Source organism: Thunnus maccoyii, chromosome 9, assembly GCF_910596095.1.
Source record: "Thunnus maccoyii chromosome 9, fThuMac1.1, whole genome shotgun sequence".
NCBI classification, from domain to species: domain Eukaryota; kingdom Metazoa; phylum Chordata; class Actinopteri; order Scombriformes; family Scombridae; genus Thunnus; species Thunnus maccoyii.
In genome coordinates this window covers 16,467,004-16,479,720 of record NC_056541.1, presented here as the reverse complement: position 1 = coordinate 16,479,720, position 12,717 = coordinate 16,467,004, and the positions used below count along the sequence as shown (strand labels likewise).

Sequence of the window (12,717 nt, the reverse complement as noted above, 5' to 3'; positions counted from 1 at the left end):
TTTGTGGATCACCGCGTGCCTTTTAAACTGTGCCCCTGGTTTAGAAAATACATACTGTGACAACCTACAGATCTGGCTACCAGCCTTGGACTCACAGGCTGCATGACAAGGAAAAATCAAGCAAGTGAATAGGTGTAGAAAGCACTTTCTTGACTGCTAAATTATGACTCAACATAGTCTGATATGGGTTCAGACGTCTGTGATTTTGAATGATTGTGGGTATTTATCTGAATCAGAGTATGAGCCAAAACGTTGCATCTCCAGTGCGCCACAGAATAGTAAAGAGAAATGCTAATGCACCATGTACACCTCCACTCTATGTAGACTTAGAGAGACAGGGGATGTCTCATAGAGATAAAGGATAGAATAAACATGAAATGTAAATAATACTCAAAATAAGACCTCCAACAGTTGGTCTGTTCGAGTCCATTATATATATAGTAAATAAACATTATAACACATGATAAGAAACATTTAAAATATTTGTAACCAAGTTTGAAGCCAAAAAATAACAGAATACAAAACAAACTCAAGTAATGATAAGGCACAAGATCTATCTAAACAGACTTGATAACCTGCAGAGTGCTGCAAGAGCCCGAACTGCCAAAATGTGAGCAAAGATTAAAAGAACACCACATAACCACAAACATAGCACTACCTGTACCACCTTCGATGTTCTGATCTTGGTGCTCTAGGCAGGATCATGCAAGCAGGCCCTACTACACATAGACAAATACATACACACACACACACACTATTGCACCACAGCACAAAACATCATGCAGACACATAGCACACACTCAGCCGTTACAGTTTATGAATGTGAGAAGTGGATTGTTTGCAAGTCAAAGTGAAGATAGTAAAATAACGTTACAACTTATTCTATGCATGGCTGAAATTGTTGAAGATAAATTTAAGCTGAGTAATATGCAGCCTTGTGAGGATGAACTATTGGCAAGATACAGCAATCTCATGTGTGGCTTCCCACTCATCTCGATTTTAGAAGCCAAATTGTTACATAACAGAGTAAAAATGTTCAGCAAGACACATATTTCTGTCTTTACTTAAACCCTCTTAGCACAGTGGTGCCTTTGCCCTCATTATGATGGCACAAGGTTTCATTTGCAATGTAATGTGGTTCTCTGTGATTGTAGCCTGACAGATATAGGATTATTGAAGCTAATACTAATATTATATCTGATATTTGTGAGTTTAAAAAAAATCTGATAATGATATATCCACCAATATTAATTTTCTTTACAGAACCCATAACATAAGTAAACATTTTTGATAAGATTCACTTAACTTTGTTTTTTTTTGTTGTTTTTTTTTTTTTAACCGCTGTGACCAAGAGATTCACTGGGCAGGACATTTCACAGTCAATGAACTTGTCACTACTTTCTGGTGGACAAACTATAGTGAGTGTGGGGACACTTTCTCTAAATGTATCATTGGCATTTCTGTACTTCAGTGCCAATACTGATGTATCTGCATCGTTAATCACAATGTGCATAAATGCTGTTCACATAATGCTCTCTCTTGGGCAGCAACTAACGATTATTTTCATTATCGATTAATCTGCTGATTATATTCTCAATTAATCACTTTGTCAATAAAATGTCAGAAAATAGTGAAAATGCCATTTACAATATCCCAGACTCAAAGGTGACTGTTGTCTGAACAACCCAAAGCCCAAAAATATTCAGTTTAGAGCTGCAACTATTAATTGATTAGTTGCCAACTATTAAATTAATTGTCAACTATTTGGATAATCAATTCATTGTTTTGAGTCATTTTTTAAGAAAAAATGTCAATATTCTCTGGATCCAGCTTCTTAAATGTGAATATGTGAAAATATGAATAACAAAAGACATTTGAACACGTCATCTTGGGTTTTGGGAAACAATGATTGACATTTTTCTCAATTTTCTGATATTTTATGGACCAAACAACTAATCTATTAATCGAGAAAATAATCAACAGATTAATCGATAATGAAAACAATCGTTAGTTGCAGCCCTAATTCAGTTTACTATCATGTATGTATTATCATATTTGAGAACCTAAAAGCAGCAAATATTTGGGCATTAAAGCGATTATTCAATTATCAAGTTGCCAATTAAGTTTATGTTGATTAATAATTGGTTAATCGATTGTTGCAACACTAGTTCTGTCTATGTAAACTGGGCAGGTTTTTGTCCTGTCACCAGTGAAATTGTGTTTTTGTCTGTGTCTGTATATGTGTGTATACCTGACTGACAATTCCCCCATTGTCACTTCTGAATAGTGAGTGTCTGGGAGAGTCTTGACCTTGTCAAGTGTACTTCACCCATCACATGATTGAGCTGCTTTTGGCGAGAAGAGTGAGAGGTTTGGGGACTTGCATACAATGAAATGGTCCCTGAGACAGCTACAGACTGGAGCTTGGGCACACACTGTAGTGTCCTTGACTGTCCTTGGTTCTTCAACTAAAAAACTATTCAACAAAAGATGAAATATCCACTTTGCACTGCTGCAGGTCACCTGTGTTACCACCCCAGGTCACCACTTACTGTACCTATAATGTTTTACTGATTGTTGACTTTATGTAGAGCATTTATACATATTATCTTTGCTGCCTCATTTATCTTCTTCTCTTGTATTAAACTGATATTACTTGTCTGTTGGTGCATTTTCATATACTCAGTTCAGAACGCCTCCAATAGAGCAAGCCAAAGGTCTCTGAGCAGCAGACTAAATCAATCTGAACGTCTGTGTGGTTGAAATGTGGACATTCATTTACTTCTACAAGCCTGTGAATTTTCTTTTTTGTCAAAGTCAGCAGCTTCTGGTACAAAACAACACCAGCTGTATTGTTCATTGACAACATGTCAAAGATCTGCTTCACATGAATAACTTCTGTGATTCTTGACTTTATCTTCAGAGAGGAAAGACTTTTCCTTTAACTAACGCAAACATTCACTCTTTTTTCAGTATTTAGTAGCCATCATTTGAGGCCCTTTTAAAGCAGTGTGTGCATTTAAAAAAAAAATACACACTCTCCCCACCACCCTCCATTTGCTGCATCTACCCCACAGCACTGGCTGCAATCAGCAGTGTAATTTTAGGGAGCTCGGGAATGGACATTAACCTGTCGCTTTTCTAACGACCTTAAATTGTTCGTACTGCTAATAAAGGCTCACTTGCTACCAAATGATGGGAGTGAATGTCTGTGTGCTGCTGCCTCTGTTCAGATCATTTCATTGTGTTTACCTCTATGTAAAAAAAGCATATACTTTCCCATGATTCTCATGAAATCTGCTGCTTTCCATCCATTTGTGGTAACGCATAAAAAAAAAAAAAGTTCTTAAGCTTGGAGAAGGAGGGAAAGTTGGTTTATTGATAAAAGCAAAATGTGACAAAGTGCAATGGAAACAGACTTGTCAAAGAATTCATGATGTACATGACTCATGTGGAGAGGGACTTTTTATTTTTTGACCTGTGGCAGGTCAATGCCCAAGCACTGACACAGTAAATGGAGTTGTTTTCTGCCCTTCCACTGGCCAACGAGTCACAAAAGCTGACCCACGTGTGTTTTTTGGTCTGTGGAGAATCTGGCATGCAGAGGGTGGAGTCATGGCTGGAGTTGAGCAAGAGTAGAAAAAAAAAAACAATCTTAAAGGGCAGACACACCTGCAGTACTTAATCAAAAAGGCAGCAGGAAGATCTCCGAAATGAGGAAAAAAAATGTCTTGTGCTGTTGGATGTCAGAATAGGAATGCAAAAAAAGGTGACCTTCATTTTTATGGAATGCCGTCGTCAAAAACGCCCTTTCAACCCAAACATACGTTGTTTATGGTTGCAAACCATTAAACGGACAGACTGGACTGATGAAATCCCCCGGAATTCTCGTCTCTGCAGTGCTCATTTCATATCAGGCAAGGTTTTCTCCACTGTTTATCACACACAAAGGCAAATGTAGTTAATAATGATAAATTAGTAACAGCAGCAATCACAAAGCTGACAATCTCAGTAGACTATTTCATAATGGTAAACACCATTGACCAAAGTTAGCAACATTAGTGTTTAAGCAGAAGTAGCATGTAAACAAAACAAACAAACCAAATTTCGTTTTAGACAAGCATTTAAGAAATTAATGAATGAATGGGGCAGTAATATTATATCTGTGATATGTCATTTACTTTACCCTATAACTAAGCATAAACTTAGCCAAGCCTTGGGACCACATATTTTCATTGTGGTTACAATGTAATGACAGAGGATTTCTTACAGGGGAGGTATCCATGGATCCAGAAAGTCCAGACTTTGTTGCTTCATTGTTCACTTATTCAAGGCAGAGTCAGTGTATGGATGCTTCAAAAAATTGTTCAGGTAACATTCTCCCTTGATTTGCTATCATTTTACCTTATCAAATGATGGTAGTATATCTTAACTAATATTTCTTGGTCATTCTTTGTTTTATTTATAGGTTCAATAGGAAGAGAAAGAGGGCTGAAGCTATCAGCAAGTCCTTTCTGGCTGACACATCAAGCTCTCTCACTGCAGCTCAAGTGTTCTCCACTGTGGAGAAGACAACAGACTCTCAGCCTCCAGACTGTCAAGAGGAGCTTTGTACTAGTAAGAATTTCACACATGCTTGTTAGCCCAGGGATCCTCCTTTTGTTATAATGCAGAGCCACAGATAGCTCCATAACGACCAATGCAAGCAATCTGTTGCTTTCATAGTTGCCAGAGTAGTTTGAGATTGCATTATTGTCCAGTAATGTGGTTTATCTCATTTGATAGTAAACTGTTACATGTTTAGGAGGCCATTACATTTTATATATATTCTTCCTGATCACTTAAATCTTTTGAGTTGGGTGTGTGTAATACAACCCTTTCAAAAACATGGGAGTCGGACTCTACTTCTTAATTAGTCCTTTCACCTCAAGTATGTAGGTGCAGTCCATTGGTCTAACTTTTATCCACCTCTGTATATTTAAATGATCAATATTGTGCTGGATGAAGACTTGTGTGTCAAAATTCTGTAAATTATTAATTAATACTAGTAGCATTGTGAATCTCTTTTGGCAAAGGTACAAAGTTTTCTCATCATCATCTGTCTCTCTCAGATGAAGAAGATGTCATGATCCCTCAAGCCATCTATAGTGAACTCAAAGTCCAGCATGACCAGCTTCTGACAGAGTGTGTCAACAAAATGCAACACACTCAAAGAGGAAAATAAGCAGCTGAAGGAGGAACTTGGCAGTAAGAGGTTTTCTTTCAGCTTTTCTTTCAGTCAGAAACAAAACTCAACAATCCTCTTCTTTGCTTGTCTGACCACTATCATTTTTGAGTGATTGCTATCAAAATTGAAAGACAGTGTATTGGTGATGCAGGGAAGATGACCTGGAAGATCACGTGTTGATTGTGTTAATGAAACTGTGCTTGGGTGTAACTAATAAGGACATTGCCTTTAGGTTTAATGTAACAGATACTGTTAACTCAAATATTATAAGAAACTTGCTCCCTATAGTGACACAGACATTAAAAACAATCATCATATGGCCAACCAGGAAGGCTATTCTCAGGAAAATGCCAAAAGGTTTTAAAAGGAAATGTAAGCAATGTCAGAGTATCTTGACTGCATTGAGATTTTTTATTAATAAACCTGATAATCTTACTGCTTGAGCACAGACATGGTCAAATTAAAAGCATCACCATTCAGTTAAATACTTTAGTTGGGGTTAATTGGGGAGCAATTTCATTTTTGTCATTAGGTTGGGGTGCCTGCGTTTCTGACAAAGGAATAACATCAAAATCGGGATTCTTTGAACTACTGGAGCCAAAAGATGATATTTTGACTGATCGAGGGTTTTTGATTAGGGAGGACCTTGCAGCATACAGAGCCACCCTTAATATTCCACACTTCACAAAAGGCAAGAAAAAGCTCTCTGATCATGAAGTTGACACATCAAGAAGACTGTCAAATGTGAGAATACATGTGGAAAGAGTCACTGGTCGATGGAAGAAATTAAAAAATTTAACATCTGTAATTCCACTTACTCAGGTGGACATCCTAGACAATATGGTAATAGTGTGTGGGGCATTAACAAATCTTTGCCAAAGTGTTGTGCCTAAAAGACAGACACACTAACAAGGCAGCTAATCATTCACAATGTGAAAAAGAAGCAAAGTGCTCACAGGTTGAACTGAGGTGGGTACTTAATACATGGTTCATTTCCAGGGTTTCATTGTGAGTTAACTGGGGGATGGTTTCTCTTTATGCATGAGTTATTTTAGCTGTTTTTGATTGACTTTCAGTATTGACACCAATAATGAAATGATGCTCTACATTTTCTATTTCATATTTCATGAATATATACTAAGAATTGTTTTTTATACCTGCACTTGTGTCTGGTCTCATTACCACAGTCCTAGAATTTTGTTGTACTGTAGTCAATACAAGTACACTGTGTACTTAGTGGTGTGACAAATGAACCTTGACTTAAACAGTAAGTAAGAATAAAAGTCTGGATAAAATTCACAAGGCTGTATTTAGAGTATTGAAAGTATTTCTTTTTTCTTTAACAATGAATTTAATGACTTCATATGCAGTTTGTGAGGAGACAAAATGATGAAACATTTAGAACATTTGAACACAAATGAATGTTTCAGTTTTTTACTAACCATTTTGTCAATTGAACAAAACGTTTGGGGTGGAAGTACTCTAAAATTAATATTAAGTATATTTGACATTCTCTACTATTAAGTATTTTGTTTTTAAAATTTGAATCTATTGACCAAAATCGATAGATATTTGGAGCAACACTGCTTATAAACCCACATACTGAAGAGCAAATGTACACAGATAAGATGAACACTAATCTAAATTTGCAGATTGTAAAGGAACAATGTTCATGAACTTGCTTTTAACTGTTTACATTATGTCCATGTGGAGCTATATTGCCTTTTCGGTATTGTTCTGTTTGCAAAACTACTTAGATCGCATTCTTTTGATCTGAATACGCGTGTAGTAGAAACAACTTTTGCAATTGGCACAGTCAATCAACTAACCATAGTCTGACCTGTTGCAGTGTGGACAGTACAGTGCATGTTAATCTAGGAGGCTGGGGTCCATGCTCTTGGTCAACAGCTCTGGCAGAAGATGGTTCAGAAAAAGTTGTTCAGCCTTGGACAAGGCTCTCAGCAGCAAGTCTTTATCTCTCACAGTACGATTGATGACCATGACCTGTTTGGTCCAAACTACAAGTCACTGTAGTGGACATCATACGCAAAAATCTGCAGCTGGACCTGGTAATAATATGAGTGGTTCCTCTTCAGCTGCCCATTTGTGTCAAGGCAGAACTGTGGGTCTTCATTGCATCTGGTCAGGCCCTCTCTGTATTTATATGGGCACTTAATCTCCAGTGTTCCGCCCTCACAACATGAACAGCTCACAATCCCATCAGACGATGCAGAGATGTAAGTGGTCTTGGAAAACAACAAGACCAGAGAGTCTAGCAAAGAAATTAGTGTGACCTTTTCTCATTTCTTCAATGTAGCATTTTCTTACTGTATTCTCTGTTTCTCTCCTCCAGAGTACTATTGGTACTCATAGATCCTCTGTCTTATTGTAATGCATGATGTTTTTAATGTCATTGTCTGTAGGCTCTCCAGCTGTGTACAAATGGTATAAGTTTGTTCTTGTTATTTTGCCTTCTGTGTGTGTGCCAACACCTGCATTTTGATTGCTCCCTGGTATTAAGCTTGAGGGTTTCACATTGATCTGAAGTAAGCTTCTTTCTAAGGGTGTTTTAAAACCTATAGAAAATTTCAAGCAAACCAAAATGTATCAACAAAAGCTGTGTGGGAGCTGTCACTCAATTCATGGGTCAGAAATCTTATGGGGTTGGCAGGCAGAGAAAGGAGAGCAGAATTGCCGTTTCTTCATTATTGTGGTCATCGTTTGAGCCATATACCAAGCTTCAATATGTGAACAGAATGGCACATTTGAACACACTTCAAGGCAACATCTAGAGAACAATGTGTTGCTTCACATCATGTGAAGAAGGCTTGCTGCCTTCAGTTGGCTGAAGTGGAGAAGGGAGCACATATTGAGCACACACCACGACATAATGCATAATAATAATAACATAATGCACAGCGCAGCTTGCTACGGAAGCTGGTTTATTTCAAAAAAGTGCAGTTGGAAGCATTTCTTGGTCAGATCACGTCGGATCACGTTCATACCACTAACGAACCATACCAGAGTTAATTTGTAACCGGACCAAGACCACCTGTTCAACAAGGTCTTGGTCTGGTTGTTTTGGTCCACACCAAGTTCGATTGCTGTGTTCACACCTGGTCAAAGGAACCGCACCAAGGGGGTAAATGCTCCAGGGTTTGATTCAACGGAACTTAACAAGACAGGTGAGAAAAAGTCTCTGAAAAAAGTCTCTGAAACATCTCAAGACACTTCTCCTTTAGTGTGTGTAGTGGTCATTGGGCAAACTCCAAGAACAAGCACTGCAAAAAGCCAAAGTGATGCTCTCATCATCAACTACTATGACTCCAACTGCCGGACTGTTGTCAGCGCAGATGCAAGCAGCTACAGCTTGGAACCATAGTACTGCAGGAACACATTGGTGGGTTGAGACCAGTCGCTTACTGCTCATGCACTCTAACTGAGACGGCGAAACGATTCTTCCAGATAGAGTAGGAGTGCTTGGCAGCAGTGTGGTTTGCATGTACAAGGAATTGACAGTTACTATCTCCAAACAGATCACAAACCGCTAGTACTGCTGATCAATGCATATGATCTGGACCAAGCACCGATGCTGTGTCAGAGACTGTTAATGTGCATCATGAGGTTCAGTGTGACAGCTGTGCATGTTCTGGGGAAACAGCTTATCATGGCTGACACTACCCAGAAGTCCCTTGAGCCAGGAAGCACAGTCAGACACAGATCAAGATGTCAAGATCGAAGCAGTGGTGACAAACAAACCAATTTTATCAGACAAGCTCAACGATATAAGAGAAGCTATGCGGAATCACTCAGACCTCCAGACGGTCATCACCTGCCTCTGAAATGGCTGGCCGTGTAGGGTGGCTGAGTTTCTGTCCTCCTATGCATTCTATGCTTCCAGAAATCACCTTTGTGAGTCAGAGGGTTCTGAGTCTCTCTTGTTCTGTACCATGACCAAATAGTCACCCCTGCACCGCTGAGAACCAATGTCCTGAAACAAATCCATGATGGCCACCAGGGGCTGACCAAGGGCCGCGAAAAGAGCCAAGATGTCTGCCAGGCGTCAGCGGTGAAATAAAAGTCCTTCTGCCAGAAGGACCCTGGCAGAGAATTGCAGCAGACCTGTGTGAGCTGGAAGGAAAAAGTTATCTGATATTTGTTAACTACTATTCCCACTACATCGAGATGGCCCACCTACCTTCTACATCAAGCCTTCAGGTCATCAACTGGCTCAAAAGCATATTCTCTGGATGGGGAATACCACTGGAGCTTGTCAGCGACAATGCCATGCAGTTTGCATCAGCTGAGTTCAGTGACTTCAGTAGTATGGGTTTGCTCACATGACCTCCAGTCCCCACTACCCCAGGCAAATGGGGCAGCTGTAAGAGCAGTCCAAACTGCTTAATGGATTCTCAGACAGCCTGACCCATACCTGGCCCTGATGTGCTACTGGATGACACCCATCACTGTGAAAGGGGCTAGTCCGGCTCAATTGATGATAGGACGGCAGATCCATACCATTGTTCCCATGTTGGAAGAGAAACTGCAAGCCACTCCTATTAGTTGTGACCAGGTACAGATAAAAGACTTCAGAGCCAAAAAGGTATGAGTATTTCTACAACCACTGACACTCTGTCCACCCACTTTCAGCACTGAATCCAGGTCAGGCCGTCAGTCATGCTGGATGGGGAAAAAGGAATGAGGTGGGTGGAAAATCAGCAGAACCACAATCCTACCTTATCAGAATACATAAAGGCACAGTGATGCGTTGCAACAGGAAACACCTGCAGGCTGTTCCAGAGAGCACTGAGCCTGCTGACCAACAGCACCAGTTGGAGGAAAGACTGTCACAGCCAGTCAACAGTCCCCGCCTTGCAACGGTCACCAGGGAGGTTGGATCACCCCTGGGCTGGTCGCCCCCAGAGACATGATCCTAGCAATCAAACCACAGCTAAATAATAGACCTTGGTGGTTAATATCAAATGAAAACTGCTATGTTCTTACATCAAAGTTGTTACTCACTCCATAAATGTATGTCTTTTTTGTATCTGGAAGAGCACAAAGTTGTTAATTCCAAAACTGTCCATTTCTGTTTGTGGAAGGCTGCCCTTTTTAGTTATGTTCAATGTTTTCTTGACATCAAGTTTATGCAAGCATATTTGCACTGATGTGTTGTGCTTGTGATTGCAATTGAGATCTTTATTGATTCATGTATGACAAAATACCACAGCCTGTGGTTCATTGTGCATCATGTTTGAGTAGGAGATTAATCAAAGAATCAGATTGATTGAAAGATCTAATCCATCACTTTCTGACAGTTTGATTGATTCAACTTTAACCACCCATTTATTTGATATTAGTTCAGGGTGTCTAAATAAAGCTGTTTCACCAGCTGAACAACTTTGTTCCCACCCTCTTTATCTGTTTGACTGTCTTTAGTGACTTGTTTTGCCTCCAAAGAGGCCAAAACAAATAAAAGGTTGAGCTTGTATTGCTTTTGTTGATCCCACATACTGGTAGCCAATCAAAAATTATGCTGGTGCAGATATTCAGTATTTGTAAGAAAGAATCTTGTCTAGCTGGCCAACCTAAAGCAGTAAATGTTTGAGATCACCATCTGCAGGAAGTGCAACATTAGCAAAATGGTATGAAAACTTAGCAAATAACTGCAACAGAAAGTAATATATATTGTATTTAATCAAATATGTATAACAGCTAACCTTGGCTACTATTTACATAGCTATCTTACACAATTATTTATATTTTCTATTGTATTTTTCTTACTCTCACATAGTATAGAACAGAGGGTATGGTACAACTTAACTTTTTCAAAAAGTCCATCAATTTTCTCTAATCCAGCAGTTCAAAATAAACCATAATATAAGTAGCACATATTTCTGATAAAAGTCAGCAGCTAATAAATACATAGCCAATATCATAGACTGTATATAAAGATGGACATAGCAAGGTGTGCTGTTGCCCGTTGGTTTGTATCAATAGTCTGATTCAGTGCGAGTCCTGGTGCCAGGGAGAGCAGCAAGTGAGCCAACTGTCAATCACAGCTGTCAATCAACACACATGGCAGACATCAAAGCTACTATGAGTCTTCAAATCTTATTAACAGAGCCTAATTTCCAAATGACCACCAGCACACTTATTAGAGGGCCTGAATTTAGAGATTGAGACCATAATGACTTGCTGAAAAAACTGAAAAAAAAAGATTGACTTACTATTTCTAGAGAGAAGTTGGTGCTTTTTGAATGGGAGTCTATTGAGCCAGCGTCTAGGGGCCTCAAGTCATGGTAGTTGCTGCTTGGCCAATATCAGTGTGATGTTTGCTAGTATGGGACTAGTAACTGGCAATGATTGATATTCATATATTGTTTCAGAATAATTTCTACCAAAAAGTTTCCACAAAATATAATTGTGATTGTTGAATACATGTATTAACAACACCAAAAACAGACACACCAGGGAGTGAGAAGGGAAATGAGAATCAATTGTGACATTATCTCATATAGCAGGACTCAGTTTAGGATTCATTGCAGGATATCAAATTAATAAGTAATAATACCATATGCAAGAAAAAAATATGTGTAGATCACAATATGCAGGCATCACTGAGAAATGGATGGAGACACAAGGAGCAAAGAAATCTGACAGAGAAACAGGAGAAGTGGGCAGCCTGTAATATTATCACTGGTAGTGGGCTATGGAGGTATTGTTTTCAGCAGTTTATTACCTCAGCAATTTACTGTATGTAATGTAAAATAAAATGTCAATAATATAATCGGATGACATACATAATATAAACAACATAGTAAATAAATAATTTGGAAATGCATATGTATATCCACAGTGGTTATTTGCTGAACTTATGTGTAGTCAATTGACAATTGACAATTATCTGTATTTACATTTTCTATTGTGTTATATATTAATATTTTAATAGTCATTCCAAAATGTTACATTTTAAGGTGATGGGTCTACAGATTTTCAGGGCTTTTTATTTTATTTTTTTAATTAAACCAAATGAATCTGCAACAATATAATGACAGAGTGATGACAGAGTGAGGACAGGGGGAGATGTGACAGTACAGCATCAGCCAAGACCTGAAAACGACCCTGCCACGTGAACTTTGTATGCACCTTGGCAGAGTGAGCTGCCAAAATACTCACAGACCAATTTTCTGCTGCTGTCAATGATTAAAATGATGTGTCTTTGTTCACATGACTACCTCAGAATCCACAACTTAAACAGTAATGATGAAAATGTAGAAAAACTCTCAGGGGTACAAATTGGTCTATAACCACCCTTCAGGAACACACATCCACACACATATATACACACTTTATTTCTCCTGCTTCACCTGTTTCTCTCCTTAGTCCATCAGAGCCTATCCTATTCAGAGTGTAAAGTGTGTGTCTGGAGAATATTTATTTTGACCTGTTTTATGGCTCCCTCGATGCGTTGCAGCTGTGAGCAGTCA

The 12,717-nt window shown here is 38.8% G+C and overlaps 1 long non-coding RNA gene across 1 annotated transcript; it reads left to right on the top strand.

Annotated features, from left to right (window-relative positions):
• Positions 1 to 2,057: 2,057 nt before the first annotated feature.
• Positions 2,058 to 10,805, top strand: LOC121903340. The gene is made up of 3 exons (XR_006098019.1): positions 2,058 to 4,371; positions 4,469 to 4,617; positions 5,112 to 10,805. It is a non-coding gene; the product is annotated as an uncharacterized LOC121903340 (long non-coding RNA).
• Positions 10,806 to 12,717: the final 1,912 nt, after the last annotated feature.